Below are 20,144 nucleotides of genomic sequence, written 5' to 3'. Positions count from 1 at the left end.
TTTCCTGCTTTGTCAAAGATGAGTTGGCCATACGTTTGTGGGTCTAGTTCTGGGGTTTCTATTCTATTCCATTGGTCTATGTGTCTGTTTTTGTGCCAATACCATGCTGTCTTGATGATGACAGCTTTGTAGTAGAGGCTAATGTCTGGGATTGTGATGCCTCCTGCTTTGGTCTTCTTCTTCAAAATTACTTTGGCTCTTCGGGGCCTTTTGTGGTTCCATATGAATTTTAGGATTGCTTGTTCTAGTTTCGAGAAGAATGCTGGTGCAATTTTGATTGGGATTGCATTGAATGTGTAGATAGCTTTGGGTAGTATTGACATTTTGACAATATTTTTTCTTCCAATCCATGAGCAGGGAATGTCTTTCCATTTCTTTAAATCTTCTTCAATTACCTTCATAAGCTTTCTATAGTTTTCAGCATACAGATCCTTTACATCTTTGGTTAGATTTATTCCTAGGTATTTTATGCTTCTTGGTGCAATTGTGAATGGGATCAGTTTCTTTATTTGTCTTTCTGTTGCTTCATTGTTAGTGTATAAGAATGCAACTGATTTCTGTACATTGATTTTGTATCCTGCAACTTTGCTGAATTCATGTATCAGTTCTAGCAGACTTTTGGTGGAGTCTATCGGATTTTCCATGTATAATATCATGTCATCTGCAAAGAGCGAAAGCTTGACTTCATCTTTGCCAATTTTGACGCCTTTGATTTCCTTTTGTTGTCTGATTGCTGACGCTAGAACTTCCAGCACTATGTTAAACAACAGCGGTGAGAGTGGGCATCCCTGTCGTGTTCCTGATCTCAGGGAAAAAGCTCTCAGTTTTTCCCCATTGAGGATGATGTTAGCTGTGGGCTTTTCATAAATGGCTTTTATGATCTTTAAGTATGTTCCTTCTATCCCGACTTTCTCAAGAGTTTTTATTAAGAAAGGGTGCTGGATTTTGTCAAAGGCCTTTTCTGCATCGATTGACAGGATCATATGGTTCTTCTCTTTTTTTTTGTTAATGTGATGTATCACGTTGATTGATTTGCGAATGTTGAACCAGCCCTGCATCCCAGGAATGAATCCCACTTGATCATGGTGAATAATTCTTTTTATATGCCGTTGAATTCGATTTGCTAGTATCTTATTGAGAATTTTTGCATCCATATTCATCAGGGATATTGGCCTGTAGTTCTCTTTTTTTACTGGGTCTCTGTCTGGTTTAGGAATCAAAGTAATACTGGCTTCATAGAATGAGTCTGGAAGTTTTCCTTCCCTTTCTATTTCTTGGAATAGCTTGAGAAGGATAGATATTATCTCTGCTTTAAACGTCTGGTAGAACTCCCCTGGGAAGCCATCTGGTCCTGGACTCTTATTTGTTGGGAGATTTTTGATAACCGATTCAATTTCTTCGCTGGTGATGGGTCTGTTCAAGCTTTCTATTTCCTCCTGATTGAGTTTTGGAAGAGTGTGGGTGTTCAGGAATTTGTCCATTTCTTCCAGGTTGTCCAATTTGTTGGCATATAATTTTTCATGGTATTCCCTGATAATTGTTTGTATCTCTGAGGGATTGGTTGTAATAATTCCATTTTCATTCCTGATTTTATCTATTTGGGTCATCTCCCTTTTCTTTTTGAGAAGCCTGGCTAGAGGTTTGTCAATTTTGTTTATTTTTTCAAAAAACCAACTCTTGGTTTCGTTGATCTGCTCTACAGTTTTTTTAGATTCTATATTGTTTATTTCTGCTCTGATCTTTATTATTTCTCTTCTTCTGCTGGGTTTAGGCTGCCTTTGCTGTTCTGCTTCTAGTTCCTTTAGGTGTGCTGTTAGATTTTGTATTTGGGATTTTTCTTGTTTCTTGAGATAGGCCTGGATTGCAATGTATTTTCCTCTCAGGACTGCCTTCGCTGCGTCCCAAAGCGTTTGGATTGTTGTATTTTCATTTTCGTTTGTTTGCATATATTTTTTAATTTCTTCTCTAATTGCCTGGTTGACCCACTCATTCGTTAGTAGGGTGTTCTTTAACCTCCATGCTTTTGGAGGTTTTCCAGACTTTTTTCTGTGGTTGATTTCAAGCTTCATAGCATTGTGGTCTGAAAGTATGCATGGTATGATTTCAATTCTTGTAAACTTATGAAGGGCTGTTTTGTGACCCAGTATGTGATCTGTCTTGGAGAATGTTCCATGTGCACTCGAGAAGAAAGTATATTCTGTTGCTTTGGGATGCAGAGTTCTAAATATATCTGTCAAGTCCATCTGATCCAATGTCTCATTCAGGGCCCTTGTTTCTTTATTGACCGTGCGTCTAGATGATCTATCCATTTCTGTAAGTGGGGTGTTAAAGTCCCCTGCAATTACCACATTCTTCTCAATAAGGTTGCTTATGTTTATGAGTAATTGTTTTATATATTTGGGTGCTCCGGTATTCGGCGCATAGACATTTATAATTGTTAGCTCTTCCTGATGGATAGACCCTGTCACTATTATATAATGTCCTTCTTCATCTCTTGTTACAGCCTTTAATTTAAAGTCTAGTTTGTCTGATATAAGTATGGCTACTCCAGCTTTCTTTTGGCTTCCAGTAGCATGATAAATAGATCTCCATCCCCTCACTCTCAATCTAAAGGTGTCCTCAGGTCTAAAATGAGTCTCTTGTAGACAGCAAATAGATGGGTCTTGTTTTTTTATCCATTCTGATACCCTATGTCTTTTGGTTGGCGCATTTAATCCATTTACATTCAGTGTTATTATAGAAAGGTATGGGTTTAGAGTCATTGTGATGTCTGTATGTTTTATGCTTGTAGTGATGTCTCTGGTACTTTGTCTCACAGGGTCCCCCTTAGGATCTCTTGTAGGGCTGGTTTAGTGGTAACAAATTCCTTCAGTTTTTGTTTGGGAAGACCTTTATCTCTCCTTCTATTCTAAATGACAGACTTGCTGGATAAAGGATTCTCGGCTGCATATTTTGTCTGTCTAGCACACTGAAAATCTCGTGCCAATTCTTTCTGGCCTGCCAAGTTTCAAAAGAGAGATCAGTCACGAGTCTTATAGGTCTCCCTTTATATGTGAGGGCACGTTTACCCCTTGCTGCTTTCAGAATTTTCTCTTTATCCTTGTATTTTGCCAGTTTCACTATGATATGTCGTGCAGAAGATCGATTCAAGTTACGTCTGAAGGGAGTTCTCTGTGCCTCTTGGATTTCAATGCCTTTTTCCTTCCCCACTTCAGGGAAGTTCTCAGCTATGATTTCTTCAAGTACCCCTTCAGCACCTTTCCCTCTCTCTTCCTCCTCTGGGATACCAATTATGCGTATATTATTTCTTTTTAGTGTATCACTTAGTTCTCTAATTTTCCCCTCATATTCCTGGATTTTTTTATCTCTCTTTTTCTCAGCTTCCTCTTTTTCCATAACTTTATCTTCTAGTTCACCTATTCTCTCCTCTGCCTCTTCAATCCGAGCCGTGGTGGTTTCCATTTTGTTATGCATTTCGTTTAAAGCGTTTTTCAGCTCCTGGTGACTGTTCCTTAGTCCCTTGATCTCTGTAGCAAGAGATTCTCTGCTGTCAGCTATACTGTTTTCAAGCCCAGCGATTAATTTTATGACTATTATTCTAAATTCACTTTCTGTTATATTATTTAAATCCTTTTTGATCAGCTCATTAGCTGTTGTTATTTCCTGGAGATTCTTCTGAGGGGATTTCTTCCGCTTGGTCATTTTGGATAGTCCCTGGCGTGGTGAGGACCTGCAGGGCACTTCCCCTGTGCTGTGGTGTATAACTGGAGTTGGTGGGCGGAGCCGCAGTCAGACCTGATGTCTGCCCCGAGCCCACCGCTGGGGCCACAGTCAGACTGGTGCGTGCCTTCTCTTCCCCTCTCCTAGGGGCGGGATTCACTGTGGGGTGGGGTGGTCTGTCTGGGCTACTTGCACACTGCCAGGCTTGTGATGCTGGGGATCTGGTGTCTTAGCTGGGGTGGGTAGGCAAGGTGCACAGGGGCAGGAGGGGCAGGCTTAGCTTGCTTCTCCTTAGGTGATCCACTTCAGGAGGGGCCCTGTGGCAGCGGGAGGGAGTCAGATCCGCTGCCGGAGGTTTGGCTCCGCAGAAGCGCAGAGTTGGGTGTTTGCGCGGAGCGAGCAAGTTCCCTGGCAGGAACTGGTTCTCTTTGGGATTTTGGCTGGGGGATGGGCGGGGGAGATGGCGCTGGCGAGCGCCTTTGTTCCCCACCAAACTGAGCTCTGTCGTCCGGGGGCTCAGCAGCTCTCCTTCCCTTTGTCCTCCAGCCTTCCCGCTTTCTGAGCAGAGCTGTTAGATTATGACCTCCCAGACGCTAAGTCGCGCTTGCTGTCGGAACACAGTCCGTCAGGCCCCTCCGCTTTTTGCAAGCCAGACTCGGGGGCTCTGCTTGGCCGGCGAGCCGCCTCTCCGCCCCGGCTCCCTCCCGCCAGTCCGTGGAGCGCGCACCGCCTCGCCGCCCTTCCTACCCTCTTCCGTGGGCCTCTCGTCTGCGCTTGGCTCCGGCGACTCCGTTCTGCTAATCCTCTGGTGGTTTTCTGGGTTATTTAGGCAGGTGTAGGTGGAATCTAAGTGATCAGCAGGACGCGCGGTGAGCCCAGCGTCCTCCTACGCCGCCATCTTCCTAACTTGACTTGTTAACTCTTAAAAAATCTTTCTCTTTCCTGTTTGGAGCCTAAGTGACAATGTGGAGGGAGTTAACCATCCCTTAATATAAGAGATCAGGAGGAGGAACACATCACCAGAGTAGAGGGAATGAAATGAGTGTAATTTTACATAGAAATGGTTAGGAAACAAGGCTGAGGTTTGGAGTTAGTACTTTGCCATGACCTGGCTCTTGGTGAAATGTGAAGATGAAAAAACACTCTTTGAGTCTATCAAGTGGCTTAAGCTTAGAGAAGAAGCCAGATATTGCCAGGCAGGGTGTGTGTCACAAGGGAGTTTAAACCAAGGTTTTGAGTCTGAGGTGGAGGGAGCTGTTAATGCCAGGGAAGAATGAGAAGTGAATGTGATGCAAATGGGGGCAATGTATTCTGTCTGGGCTCCATAGAATGTGGTGTTTCTTTGGTGCTGTTGAGAGCCAGGTGGCTGCCTTACACTCAGCAGGCCCTCAAAGGCTGGTGTTCATCACTGTGAATGCAGTAGTGGTAGCAGTGAGAAGAGTGAACTCAGGGCATGAGAGCTGTCACAATGGGCCAGTAGAAGTTTGCATTTTGGGGCCAGATGAGAGAATTAATCCCTATTAGAGGAGTCTGTTCTAGAGCTTACATGTGTTATCCACCTGTAATTGGGTGCTTCATGTGTGTTGAATAATATTCCTGTAAGGTTGGAGGGTAACATTCTCATGTTGGGATGAAAAAAGTTCGTCTTCTACGAATTGTCATTAATCCGGATCCTCCAGCCACTAAGTTTAAAGCTGAGATTGTACCTGTATGTTTGATTCCAAAGACCTTGTCCTCCAGAGCCCCCAGCCTGGGGTTCATGAAAGGCAATCTGTGAGCAGCAGGAAGTCATCCAAGGCCTTTGGGTAGTCAATCAGTCAGCAGTTTGAGATTTCCTTGTGTGGAATTCCAAATAGCACCTGGGGGTGTAAGTGGCTCAAACCAAGACTGAATGATGGTTTTGTTTTTGTTCCTTTATTTTCAGGGACCTATTTACATACCTAATAATTGGAGGAGAGAAATGTAAGTTGATAGGATTTGATTTGTCTGTTTCATCTCTGGTGGTGACATAAGTATTTAAAGTGATTGAATTTTCCAAGAAGGGTGATTCTAGATGCGAGAGAAATTAGGAGAAGATATTTTATGCGTTTCTCCATTTTGGACAATATTTTAAATAGGAATCTCATTGAAATAAGGTTTTCTTAGGTTTAAAATCTTGCTAAAACGATTTCTTTGGGAAATCAAGCTTTACTAATAATTTGTTTTGATGGCAAACTTAATTTTGGGATAGCTTTGGGAAAGCTAAAATGTTACACCCATCTGTCAGATCATGTGTCTGTGTTGCTAATACACTGGGATTATTCGATGTCACTGGCTTGGTAACAACCTTAGAAAATGTTTTATCTCCTTTTAGTTTAGTTTACAGTGAATAACTGAGAAGATCAATATTTTTTAAGAAAGAAAATAGAGAACTTTACTTGCTGAGGAAATATCCATTTGGAAACAGAAGGTAGCATTGCCCTTTCAAGTATTTTTTTGTGATTTCATTTCGGTTATTTCCACTCTGGTAGTTCCTCCTACTGACCTATTTCATGTGTTCAATAAACAGTCCCAATTGAAGACAAGCTTCACAAATGTAAAGAGCTACCTCTTTATTTGTGAAAGGAGTCACACATTAGAAGATAGGTTTATCTAGCAGTATGTTTTTTTTTTTTGAATTCTGAATCTTTTTTCGTGTTTTATAGAAAAATGAATTAAGGAATTGTCTTCAGGAAACTAAGAGAGAAACTAAGTTTCTCTCTGATGAAGCTCTTAAGTTGAAGGTAATAATCTCTTCTTTGCCTGGATTGTGTTCTAAAAACACAAGTAAAATTAATGAACTATTATTACTCATTCAACATATTTTGTTGAAGGAGAACATCAAAATAGCTGAGCACTTTAATGAAATATTTTGAAAAATTGGCGTTTATTCATGTTTTGAGAGACAGCTAGAGACAGAGCACAAGCAGGGAAGGGAGCACAGAGAGACAGAAACACAGAATCCAAAACAGGCTCCAGGCTCTGAACTGTCAGCACAGAGCCCAAGGCAGGGCTCGAACTCACAAACCACGAGATCACGACATGAGCTGAAGTTGGATGCTTAACCACCTGAGCCACCCAGGTGCCCACTTTAATGAAATTTTAAATGACACCCTTCAAACTGCACGTGCTACCTTGCAATCTCAGAGAGAGAAAGAAATGTCAAGAATCAGGAAATGATAAGAGTTGGCTGCTGAGTTTTACTGTAACTTGGCTTTGGAGGCTTTTTGTTCATTGGGTGGGGTGAGCACAGCATATTTGCTTGCTGTTTACCACAGTAAAGACCGGGCCTCTGGGAACCAAACCTCTTTCTGAACAGTGCGCTGGAATTTCACTAGGAGCACCATGATGAGTTTTGCTATTTCAAAGACTAGGAAGTATCTTTTATTTTCACAACTAGGTAATTATCACATCATTCAGCTCTGCCCTATAAGATAGTAGAAAGTCCCCAAATATAGTTGAGAGATAAAGGGTGTTAGAGATAAAGTGTATAATCCTTTCTCTTTAAAAAAATTATTTTTAAATTATTTTTTTATTAAATTTTTTTAATTTTAGTGAGAGAGGGCATGCAAGTAGGGGAGAGGGGCAGAGGGAAAGAGAATCTTAAGCAGGATCCACACTCAGCATGGAGGCCAACACAGGTCTTGATCCCATGATCCTGGAATCATGACCTGATCCAAAATCAAGAGTCTGATGCTCAACTGACTGAGCCACCCAGGTGCCGCATGGTCTCTTTCTCTCTTAATGCTGAACAGTGAATTTTCAATGAGAATAGAGGAATATATATATATATATATATATATATATATATATATGTGTGTGTATACCACTAAGAGCCATGTATAAGCTGTTGTACATGAACTATTTTCCACCATTTTTGTCTTCTAGTTATATTTATGCTTCAAGGTCTTTGTTTATTGCAGTGTACAATCCTTTTGTGTTAGGTACACTCAAATTGTTGTGGAATCATTGTTTCTTGAAAGTCTTTTCTCATATATGTCTTAACCACAAGATGCAAATGGTGAATTTGATGATGTAGAGCTAAGAGCCTTTAGGTCCAGTAACTGTCAACTGGAAGGTATATTGTCTGTTGGGGAGAAATCCCCATATGATGACAATGACGTTGCATTGGGAAGGGAAAGAATAGCTTCCTGCTGTCATGGTTCTTGCCCTTTTTTTGTCACACCAAAATCAAGACTCAGGTCATGTACACACTTACAAAGAAAACCCATTTTTTTTTTACAGAAAATAAAAAGGCCCTGGAAGATAAGTGTAATGTATTGAGGTCTGTGAAAGCAACCAAGGAAGCAAAAGTCAAACAGCTGAAGGAGAAATCAGGCATCCTTGAAGAATTCTATGAACAAAAGTGGCTACAGAAGAGTAAGATGATCATGTGATAACTGTCATAAGTACCGTTGTATGAATGAATGTGGCAGCCAGTAGAGATACTTGTTTTGGAACTGGGTCCAGAGTCTTTTTGCCAAATGCATTCAGTAGAATTGTGCCTTCCCTTCCTACCTTGCTTTCTGTAACCTGCATTTTCCTTTCTGTCCTGAGTGTTTGTCACACATTGTATCATGTATTTAGGGCAGAAGAGGGAAGGTACCAGCATTAATAACATTGATACCTGGATCTGCTCTGGATCCATCTACATTGTCCTATAGGTTTCAATCCCATCACGTTGTTTTGTCATCAATTAGGTCATTTTTGTTCAGGACCAGACATGGGTCAAAAGTGTGGAGGGAAAAAATGGAATTATCTTGCTGCAGAAACAACAGTAATTTCTTCCTGGAAAGTGGGTAGGGGCGCCAGCAGTACTGGATCCCTGCATCCATTCTGCCAGTGAGATTGTTCACTGCAGGCCCAATCCCTAAGAAAGCCTAGTTATTTCCTGTCCCCTGATTTTTAAGTGTAACTCCTCTGGGTCTTGACCAAAGCCTGCAGCTTCACTAGGGCTCATCTTTGCTGGCCGACCCTGAACTACACGTGTTTCATTCTAAGTCTATGCTTCTAAAGTTGTTCAGCTTCAATGCAGTTCATTTGTAAGCCTCCCAAATCATTGATGAAACCTAGGGAGATTGGCTCCAACTGCCAGGCTGGCTTTGTCATGGGCTTCCTTCTTCTCTGTCTTGGTCTTGTGTGTCTTCATGAGGTTGATAGAAATTTGGTGCATTCATTCACATATTTCCTCCTTTGTACAGAATTTCCATTCATTCTCAGGCAGAGATCGGGGCCTTTAGAGTCCCTCATTCATGATGGGAAATGAGCTCTTCGTTCTCTTCCCTGGAGACTCGGCTGTGTGTTATTCCTTCCCACACCTGGGGTGAGGGCTGCTCTGTCTCATTGGCATCTTGTCTTTATTAATTTGTAAGCTCTTTTGGGGAGTGGGTACAGAGCCCTGACCACCTTTCTTCCTTCACTCCCTTACAACAGAGCCACTATATTACAACCACTCCAGAAAGCATTTGCTGAAGGACTGCCTCAGAGGCCAGAAGGAAATGCATGTGCCTTTCTCTGTCTAGGGCTTTTGTGTCAGTTTCTAAGAGACTTTCAGTTTTGTATGTGATTCTTGAGTACATCAAGTGCCAAGTAGAAACCCTTTAAATCAACTACACAAACAAAATAGTCTGATGGTAACATGGCAAACCAGCCTTTTTAGGCATTTCCCTTTGCTGTCTTCACTATCAATGGAATCAGTCTTGTTAAAGTAGATTGACTGTATGAAGCTGATAGTTTTCCATCTGAAATCTGTTTCCTCTCCAGGAAACAGACTATATATAAACCCAGACTATATGACAGTTCATATCAGGTTATACTTCAGGAGATGTTGCTGCTCTAAGATTGGCCTTTTCCTCCACCAAGATATATGAAGGTGGAGGCAGGGGTTGTACTCCTAACCCCTAGCAATGTCAGGGAGTGAGCTGCAATGCTGGTGAAGCCATATCCTGGAAGGTCTCTTTCAGAGTGATTGTGTCAGGGTACAACTTTTGGACTGAGAATCAGGGCTCCACATGGAGGTGTAAGACTAATGATGGTCTCTTGCTTCATCCTAATGGGTACAGTTGGTCATAGTTTGTGACATTGCTGAAATGAACCTTCACCATCTCAAACAAAAGACCAACTCTTGGAAGGCACAGAGTGCAACGTTATTTGATGACTTTATGATGAAGGAGTAGAAGCAGAGAACTAGAAAGACAGTTCTGATAGCAAAGACATGGCAGCAGACAGACGTTGAATTTTAACTTAAATGGTGTGTTCACTTCATTTCTCTGATTGTGTTGTCAGTCTGTGCATTTACGGGAGAGATGGGGAAAGGGATATTTGCCTTCAAGAGCGCTGGGAGGTAAAAAGGCAGAATTTCTGGACCGTGGCTCCTGGACTATGTATATATTTTTCCTATCTTAGGAAGCTTAAAATGACACAGTGTGAACTGGCAGCAAAGAAGAATCAGCTGGCAGCTGCAGGGAAAATTTGAAAAAAGCTACAGAAGAAAACAAGTACAAGTGAGTTCAGCTACTAATTACTAGCAGCTCATGAAAACTCTGCTCGTTTTTTGTTTTTAACCTTTTTACAATGTTTAGACCCAACATAGTAATATAAACACAAATTCAGAGGACATAGGCATAGAGTATTAGCAGACTAAAAAAAAGGTAAGTTTTAGAAAGAACAAAACAATTACGTTTCTAAACATTTGTGGATCTCAAGCAATGGCCAGACTGTATAGAAATTTGATCAATGCTAACGTTCCTGGGGGGTTGGTGTCAAGTGTCATAATCTGTAGGAAAGCAGTGTGCCGTAGGATGTATCATACCCATCAACATGGTGGTGACATTTAATGGCCCTGGTCTTTGCAACCCTAGGAAACATGGTGACGATATAAGTTAAAGAATAGAGCTTTATGATGAAAGACACTTGTCATGTGATGAATTAGGAAAAGATTGAAAATGGGAAGGAATTCTATGAACTCTGAACCCTATGGGCATGGAATAATAAGGAAAGGATGGAACAATAGCTTTGATCCTACTGTACATTTATAACCATGTAAAGAGTGTTTCATGTGTAAGAATAAATTATATCAGGGGACAGATATGAGGCTGATGGAAACATGGGCAGATATGTATAATCCTAACCAATATCGGGCCTTATTTGATGAAAGCAATTGTAACTCACAGGCAACAAATTGAACAAACAAGAGAACAGCTGCAACAGGCAGAGCTCACCTTCAGACATCAGGTAACCTGAGTTCTGCCTGACGTATTGAACCCTTAGCACCTCATGCGGGTGAGTGTAGTGGCCCTTGGAATCCCTAAACATGGGCTTCTCATTGTTGGCTTTTTCAGATCGCAGTTTATGAGAAGAATGCTCAGGACAACTGGGTGTTTTCTTTTTTCCTCCTCTCTTTGGTGCACAGTCTGGCACAACTGAAGGTGGGTATGTTTTTCTCCCCCATATCAAGATTCAAGTCTGGGAGAGGGAGATGACAGAGCAGAGCAGGGAGGTCACCTACTTGAAATATAGGTATGGTAGTTTGACTTGTGTTTTTATGGATGTTTCCAGGGATGATGCCTGTGCTGCTATCTAGTAGAGTACGTGGTGTTGCAACTCTTATAGAAGTCCATTCTTTTTCTTTATCCAAGACTGGATGTGATGGAAGGAAAGAGGCTGCCTGTGGGATGCCCGAGGCAGAAACCAATGCCTGGAAGACTGCTGTGCAGCCTGTTCCTGTAGGTGATCATCATGTGGCCTGAAAAGAATCACAAGCACTAAGTACAGAAGGTGGTCTGAAGGGGTGACAGAAGGGTGTTCTCCTCTGTGCCTCAGACAGCGGGGCACCTGTCCCTGTGATTGGTGAAGCTCATGTCCCTCCCCTGTGACCCTCCCACGTCCTCAAGCATTCCCCTGTATAAAGTGATGAGCCTGGAGGGGTGACAGGACATTGGCCTAATACCCCTTTCCCACCTTGACTCAATGTGAAGACCTTATTTTAGTTTGAGGAGAAGGTCATTTATTTGGTATTTTTAACATTCTTTATTTTTGTTTTATTTTCTTGTGAACCATAGCCCTACATTCCTAAATTCAAGTTCCATATAGCTTAGTACTCTGATGTTATCAGTGCAAGTCTGCAGCATCACTGCTAAATTCCCATAGTTTTCATTTTCTGATTAGTATATTAGTCTAAATACATTTCTATTCAGAAATAGTTATATAATAACTGTTCACATGTGGAAGGCACCTTATACATAAGTGGAAAGATTGAACAATCCACATGGAACCTAAAGAAACTTACCCATCTTCAGGATTCATTGATGATATACACCAAATCAGTATTCTCATTTTTATTAAATTTATTTATTTTGAGACAGTGTGTGTGTTTGGGAGGGATAGAGAGAGAGGCAGAGAGAGAGAATCCCAAGCAGGCTCCACTCTGTCAGTGAGGAGCCCAATCCTGGGCCCAAACTCAAAAGCTGTGAGATCATGAGCTGAGCGGAAATCAAGAGTCGGGTGCTTAACCGAATGAGCCACTCAGGCATCCTCATATTTATTCTTAATCTGTAATGAAATAGTGATTTCCCATGATGTAAACTGAGAAATTTCTGTTTTACTGATGAATTCTAAATTACTAGTTGAGCCTGACCTGTCCACAGTTATTTGATTATGAAAAACATGAACCAGGGCACCATGGGGTCTGCATTAAGGTGAGGGGATGGTTCTCCCCCTTATCCTTGGGGGTCACCAGAGGCACATGGGATACCCTCTGCCTCTGGTCAGGGACCTGAGTGTAGGGAAAAGTTTAAGATATGTGAGGAATGAGATGAGGACTTGTTTTAATTCCGCACAGTCCACTAAAATCAGAATAAACTTCTATCCCTTCTAGGGCCTTTAGCAGATTCAGAAACTGGTGCAACCTCTGTGAGTTACAGCAGTTCTGACTGTACCAAGAATGAAGACAAGGACAAGGTAAGTGCCAGGGCCATTCTCCAGTGTAACCCTCATCTTTCTGTACAGCATGCTCTCCTGGCCTTTTGTGATATGTCTGCTTGTTATTTGTTTTCCAAATGCACACTCTTATCCCAGGAGCCTACAGCTTCTCTACTTTCATCTTTTTTATGGTAAGTTTAGAAGCCCAAAGTGCTTAGAGGCTGAGTACCTTAAGGCTTTTCCATGTGTTTCTGGAAATTACCAGAGGAGGATGACCCCACACTCCAAACAGAAGTCTCCTGGCCTGGGGGACCCCTTGCAGACCTCAACTCTGTGGGAACAGTGTGGCTGCTGTGTCTTTCTTTCTGGATTCTGGCTAGATTAACCTGTTAGAAAGTCTGCCATATTGTTTAAAATTCAAAAGTGCAAAACAACATTGTTACTACAACTTTATGTTTTGTGCCCTGTGCAATTTAGAGTGGTCTTAGACAAAGTCAATGTCATCACTCATCAACTTCCTGTCTTTGTTGGTAAATGAGTTGTCTGGAATCCTTCCAGCTATACCTTAGGTAAAAATAGTCTGAACGTTGTGTCCTTTGATTGTGTTCATATGAGCACTTTCTGGTTGGGTCCCCAGTCACTGTTAGAGCTGATACAGTTTCATGACACATCCCAGGAGTTTAATACTAGAAATCCAAACACATTTGCAATAAATCTGTTATGTGAATTTCTACCTCTTTTTTCTGTTGGACATAATTACTCTGTGCCCTATAGTAATGCTTAAAATCAGAATTCCCTATGAATTAAGATGAACAAATCTGAGCTTTGTAGTCATTCACAAGTAACTTGCTCCTCACAGAAGACTCTCATTCCCCTGCAAGATTCCAGGCATCCTCCACTCCTCAGAGGTCTCAGAGGCCTTTGACAACACTTCAAGAGGGAAGACCCCTTTCTCAGGGAGAGGAGCAGAGGGGGCAAATTGAAGGGCTGGCTGCCGAACTTTTCCCCAGGAGTGGCTGTGATTCCATGAGCAGAATATGAGCCATTTATTTAAACTCATTTTTTTTGTGTTCTTAATATACCATAAAGAGCACTGGAATTACCGTAGAGGGATGCAGGGTGAATCTGGACATAATGGCTGCCTGTCTGGAGAATGCTACTTCATTAGTCTGTAATTGCTTCTGTTAATCCTCTAGGATGGGACCCTTGCCATTTTACTTTTGCATACAGGACAGTCATGTGTGATAACAGTAGTTTAACTTCTTGCATCTACTACCCCAAGCTGTAGGTGGTACCCAGTGGTAGGGATAAAGTTTTCAGGTACTGTTGCTACTCTCCTGGATCCTGGTGGCAGAGATGGTGGCAGGTGCTGACACCTTCTTCTCTGGGTTTCAGCTGCTTTAGGTACTGGTTTTCTTGTCTGGCATATGCACATAGCTGTCACTTCTGTTCTGCAGGGCAGCGTGGATCCATGGAGACCTCCTCCATTAACTGGAAGATTCTGCATGCCCTACCCTAGAGGTAGCCCCATGGACTATTAGGCACATCCACCTCCTGAAGCTTAGTGGCCCTGTCGATCCCCTGAACCCCTCCACCTGCAACACTTGGTAAGATGATCGGAACAGTATGAGTTGACTTGTGAAGTACACTCATCTTATTTTTGTTGGGTCTTTGGTCAAGGTGCAGAGTTGGTACCACAGATCATTGCAATGCAAGGGAAATGTGTCTGCTGCCATTACCACATTCCTCAAGTGTCTCATGATTGACATATCATCTTTGTCATTTCCCCCACCATGTATTGGTACAGGTGTCTCTTGTGGAGAAGGAATGGGGCTGTATGCAGAAAAGCAGACATAGCAGTTCAGCAGAGGCATGAGGCTCAGCCAAATGTATCCATCTAGTTGCGCTCCCCAGACATCCATAGTTGTTCGATGAGTGATGAATACATCTGAATCAGGGCTTTTAGGAGTCTTCATTAAGTTATAAGGGATAAGTTCTTCTTGGGGATCACCTGAGGCATGTAGGATACTCTCTGCATGTGATCTGCAATCTGACTGGGCCAAAGAGTTTAAGTTGTCTAAGGAATGAGGGGATTTTGTTTGTTTTTAAACCTCCAGTCTACTCAAATCAGAATAAACCTCCATCCCTTCTAGGGCCTTTAGCAGATCCAGAAGCAGGTGTCACTCCCAAGAGTGACAACAACACTGACTCTACCAAAACTGCCAAGACGCACAAGGTAAATGCTATGGCCATTTTCAGTTTTAAGTCTTTTGGGACACCCACATCTTTTTGTATAGCATGCTCTCCTGCCATTGTCTCTAGTTTGTGTGTCGTGTGATATGTCTGCTTGTTTTTTTTTAATTTTCCAAATGCACAGCCTTTGCCCAGAAGTCTACAGGCTTCCCTGTTTTCCACCTGGAATTGCTTTGTGGTAACTTTAGAAGCTAACCGTGGTTAGGGGTGAGGACCTTAGGGCTTTTCCAATGTGTTCCTGGAATAAATCAGGGAGGATGATACCACACTCCACTTGGAAGTCTTCTAGCTTGTATCGTTTTTTCTGGACCTCCTCAGTGTGGAATCATTGCTCTTGCTGTTTCTTCCTTTCCTGTTTCTATCAAGGGTTTTAATGTATTCAGAAAAGTCTGTGGCTATCTTTACAATCTGAAATGGCGAACTGCCTTCACTCCAACTTACATTTTTGTATGTGTCATTTAGAGTGGTCTTAAACAAAGTAAATTTCATACCCATCAATATTCAATAGTTTTTTGGTAAACATGCTGTCCAGAATCCCTTCAGGTGTGTCCTGGGTATAAATACTCTGACCTAGATAGGAGGTGACATATTTGTTGTAGAAAACATGCACTGAAACTTGTGAAGAGAAAAAATCCAAAATTACCTATATGGCAAGTCCCCACTGTGTCCTTCATTTGTGTTCACATAAGCAGGTTCTTTTGGTCCTTTGTCACAGGTACAGCTAAAACACAGAAATTTACACCAGAAATAAAGTGCATTTTGTTATTTAGAATTTCACCTCATTTTTCCAGAGGAGACAATTACCCTGCAAATTGTACTGTACTTAAGCTGAGAAGTACCTCTGAATTAAAAAAAAATTAGCTGAACCTAATTAACATGTATAGGTTACCTGTTTCTCTAAGAACATGCTTTTCCAGGTCCTCTGCAGGACCTCAGGACTCCCATCACCCCATGTGTCTCTGTGCCCATAGACAGCACTTCCAGAGAGAAGACCCCATTGTCAGGAGAGAAGCAGACAGGGAACAGGCAGGGGCTTAGAGGCAGAGCTTTGAGCCACAAGGGCTATGATTCCATGTGTGGAGACTGGGATTATCATTCCTTCTCACTTTGTCTGTTCTTAACATACAAATAAGCAGCTCCTGTGGTGGAGGGGGATGAGGGGTGGAGGGTGATCCTGGACTTAGATGCCTTCCTAACTGGAATATGCTACTTTGTTAATTTGGTATTAAGTCCATCAATCTTCTAGGAAAAGAACCCTTGGTATTTCTACATTTCCAGACATGTGGGGACACTAGTTTATCCCAATAACATCCATTCCTTACCCCAAGGCTGTAAGCAGAACCCAAAGTGTGGTTAGAGATTTTGGCACTGATGCTGCCCTCTTGGAACCTGGTGGTGGGGAAGCTTGCAGAAGATGAACGCTGCTTTGGGTTTCTGCTTTTGGCACTTTTTTCTGTCCTATGAACACAGCATTAATTTCTGTTCTGCAGGCCATTATGTATGCAAGAGGGCCTGGTCCTGTCCCTGGATCGCCTTGCAGGCCCTACTGCATGGACTGCTCTTCATCACCAGTCACAGGCTATATGGGCCACCTCCCCCTCCTCCATCAGCTCCTCCACCTACTCCATTTGGTAAGATGACCTGACCTGGATGAGTGACTGGTAAAGCACATGCATCTTCTTCATGAAGGACTTGGTGGGAATGATGTAATGATGGTTCTGAGTCTTGGCAATCCAACTGTGAACGTGGCTGAGGACATTGTAACATATCTCAAGTTTCTCAGGACATACATATAATGGGCTATGTCATTTCCCTGTAATGCGGTGAGCTATAGGTTTCTCTTGTCAAAAAGAAAAAAGATTTTTACACAAAGGTAGACATATCAGCAGTACTAGTGTGCATTTTGGAGACATAATGTTTTGGGTTCTGTAAAGAATGGGGTGCACCACTAACTTTTAGTGTTCATGCATCCTTTGTGAAAGAGTGATACGTGCATTAAGGGACACAGACCTCGTGATCAGCATAATGGAAGCATCAGTGAAGGATCCAGTGCAGAAATGGGGGAAACTTGAATCACACAGGAATACAAGGGAAATTGTGAATAGAAAGCACAGTTTGAGGAAGTGCACAGGGGAGGGTGGTGGGGTCAGTGAGATGCAGTTGGAGGTCATTCCTGGGCACAGCCTGAGCAGGGAGCATGGGGTCCACACAGACCTGCTATGTGGGATCATTCTCAGTACACAATGCAGTGTTCATCTCTGAAATGTCAGTGTTGCCAAAGTGAACCTTGGTAATTATCTAAAAAGATTGCTGTCTCCCTGGGTTTTCTGAATGTTCTGGACTTTGTGGGAAAATTTCCCTGGAGATATGGGAAATTTAACTTGGTCTTATGGAAATGCTTGTCTGCCCAAGTTCATATCCCTCAGTGACACTGAAAGTGGAGACAGGATCTAGATCAGCTGAGTGCCTGCACTGGCCTTCACCCTGGGTCAACCTACAGTTGAGGGTTGGCCAGAAGCCGCCCCTGCTGGACCCCTGTCATCACCCGGACTACAGATTTCCATCTCCTCAAATTTCTCTCACAATATTCTGAGGCTTTGCCTGTGTTCTTGCTGGCTCAGCCCTAATACCAGTTCTCGGTGGGACCTACACAGAACCTCAGCTGTGTCCTCTGTGAAAAAATATTTGTTTTGAACAACATGATGAGAAGAAGACATTAAATACATAAAGCATCTGCAAAATGTCTGGGAAGTGTCCACTCACCCTTCTCACAGTTTCAATTAAGATGATATCTCCACACAACGATCATCAAAAAAAAGATGTTCATGGAAATTCATTAAATGAAGACTGTTAACACCTCAGCCCAGGGACTTCTATTAAAATCCAGGACCTGCCAAAGAAAAGAAAATTCTGAGAATGTGTATATTCAGAGATCTACATCTGAGATCTGAAGACAATCATTTTCCATTACATATAGACTCACAGATGCAGCCTCACACTCAAATGTTCATCTGAGGCCACAGATGAACTACAGAAGACAGAATGCATGTAGGAAAACATAAGACTATAGGGAAATACACCAAAATCTCTTAAATCTCACTGCCTTATGGCACAACTATTTTGAAATTTGAAGACGACTGTGCAAGGTGACAGACTATGGGGATTATATACTTTAAAAAGGTGTCAGATCTGCCTGAATGCTTTCCCTGCCCATCCTGCCCCCTCCACTTTGTCCTTCCTAGTGTCCCCTAATACACCTTTCACCGTTCTGTCTCTGTCAGCATCCGCTTCTAGGTGGACCTACTCTCACTCTCCATCAGTGCACACAGTGGGGTTCTTGTACACACAGGTAACAAACTGGCAAAAATGGCAGTGATGGTGGATAGTAGCAAGATCACCCTTTGTGTGGGGAGCCCAAGAGAGTTTTCTGGGGTGGTGGGAACCTCCTACATCTAGATTTATGGAGGTGCTTATGCTCATTTATTGTGGAAATATGTACTGACTCCCTGGTGCCTCATGGTCAAATAGACAGGTATCTTTCCCTAGCATATGGCTGATTTCTAATGGTGGGTAAGGATGAGGGACCAGCAGTGACTGTGGGAGAGGAGTGAGGAGGCCACACATGGAGTCAGACCCTCGCCCAGGGTGCCAGCTCTCCCCATACAGCACCATGTGTAGGAGGGCTCTGAAGAGCAGAGATTTCTTGATCAGTCCCGTGAACTCCATAATCCTCCTGCAGATTCCTCACTGAGGGATGGCCAGGGCAGAGGCCAGCAGCTGGAGGACACCCTGATCATGGCTGGAATGGAGCAGTGGAGCTGGGGGATTGAGTCATGGAAAGGGAAAGGCAGAAGGTAGGGACAGGGAGTTTGAGAGACAAAGAAGAGAAGAGAAGGGAACTTTTAAACCGACTTCAGCTACATTTCTGTGTGAACAAAAGGGGATTCTTGTCTCCAAGGGTGGGGAAGAGGACTGGCAAAAAGACAGAGTGACATTCTCAGCTCAAGTGCCCAGGATATCTGCCTTGCTCTTGAATACCTAACACAGGAAGCCCGTGCTTTCTGTCATCATTGGAACTGCAGCTCGTACCATTTAGTGAAAATCCAATTATGAAGCCCTCCTCATTAAAGTAGTGCAACAAAATTACGTGAAGAGACACAGAGATACAATACAAGATAAAGCCCAACAGTAGACCGAATGCAGTACTTACAGGAATATAGACTATCAGAAAAGGAGGTATCCCAAAGCAGGCATTCAGACACCTGGGCAATACCTGAAAACATAAAAAAATGTAGTCGTTTCCTCAAAATAAACATTAACGTTGGACACAAAGGAATCCAAAGGAGTTTGTACTACTAAATCAGTAGTGATTTCCTTAAATCAGAGGAATCTGATTTAAATCTCTACTTCCTTAAAGTAGAGAGATTTCATGGTGCTATACCCATGAGATCAAGTCTCATCAAATTATACCCTTTAATCTGAAGCTATTTGTTATATGTAAATTAAGCCTCATTAAAGATAGTTTCAAAACATAAAATACTAGAAAAAACTGTGGGAAAATTCCTTTCTAATCCTGAAGTCCATGGGTGATATGAGTCTCTCTGACCATGTCTCAAAAATCCAAAAAAAAAATAAGATATTTAAAAAATTAATAGTAGCAGAGTAGGAGGACCCTGAGCTCACCCTGTCCCATGTTTTCAACTACCTAACATCCACATCCAGGTTCATAAACCAGAGAGTGATCCAAACACTGGCAGAACAAACTCCACAATAAATAGTGAGAAACTGCATCTGAAAGGTTAAGAAGGTCAGAAAGGTGGAGGGCGAATGTCTGCAGAGAGGGCAGAGAAACTGAGTCCTCACACCAGGGAGCTCACACAAGGAAGACTAATCCCCTACCAGAGGGGCTGAATTCCTTGAGCTTGGATCCTGGAGCTTTGTGGTCAGCTGACTCAGCACTGGGTGATCCAGGAGGATGAGTGATAGCCAGGTCCTTGCCTGTGTAGAGAGGCAATGTAAAGATGGTAGTTTACACAATGCCAGAGGCAACAGGAGACAGATATGTTCATGCTGATTTCTGAGTGGTTGGGGGACTTCTCCAGAAAGGAGGGATGCTCACAGGCATCATTCTTCCCCCGCCCCCAACCAATAAACACAGAAGCACCTACCATGGGTTGGGCTGCACAGACACTTGCTACTGACCCCACTAGCAGTGTGCCAATCCCAAGAGTTCT

At 42.6% G+C, this 20,144-nt stretch overlaps 1 protein-coding gene and 1 long non-coding RNA gene across 2 annotated transcripts in view; both read left to right on the top strand.

The window, feature by feature from the left end:
• LOC147573077 (uncharacterized) overlaps positions 1–18,182 on the top strand; it is a 117,016-nt gene extending 98,834 nt beyond the window's left edge. The window contains exon 9 of the mRNA XM_086692915.1: positions 16,401–18,182. The gene's annotated coding sequence lies outside the window, so the exon portion shown is untranslated. The remainder of the gene's footprint in view (positions 1–16,400) is intronic.
• Positions 10,144–15,253, top strand: LOC147573078 (uncharacterized). The gene is made up of 6 exons (XR_015245696.1): positions 10,144–10,241; positions 10,911–10,971; positions 11,079–11,514; positions 12,614–12,696; positions 14,115–14,264; positions 14,811–15,253. It is a non-coding gene; the product is annotated as an uncharacterized LOC147573078 (long non-coding RNA).
• Positions 18,183–20,144: the final 1,962 nt, after the last annotated feature.

The sequence above is a fragment of the Puma concolor genome, chromosome E3 (genome assembly GCF_028749965.1).
Source record: "Puma concolor isolate L17-30 chromosome E3, mPumCon1.1.hap2, whole genome shotgun sequence".
Classification (NCBI taxonomy): domain Eukaryota; kingdom Metazoa; phylum Chordata; class Mammalia; order Carnivora; family Felidae; genus Puma; species Puma concolor.
The sequence above is the reverse complement of the archived record's forward strand: the minus strand, read 5'-3'. Positions and strand labels throughout refer to the sequence as shown.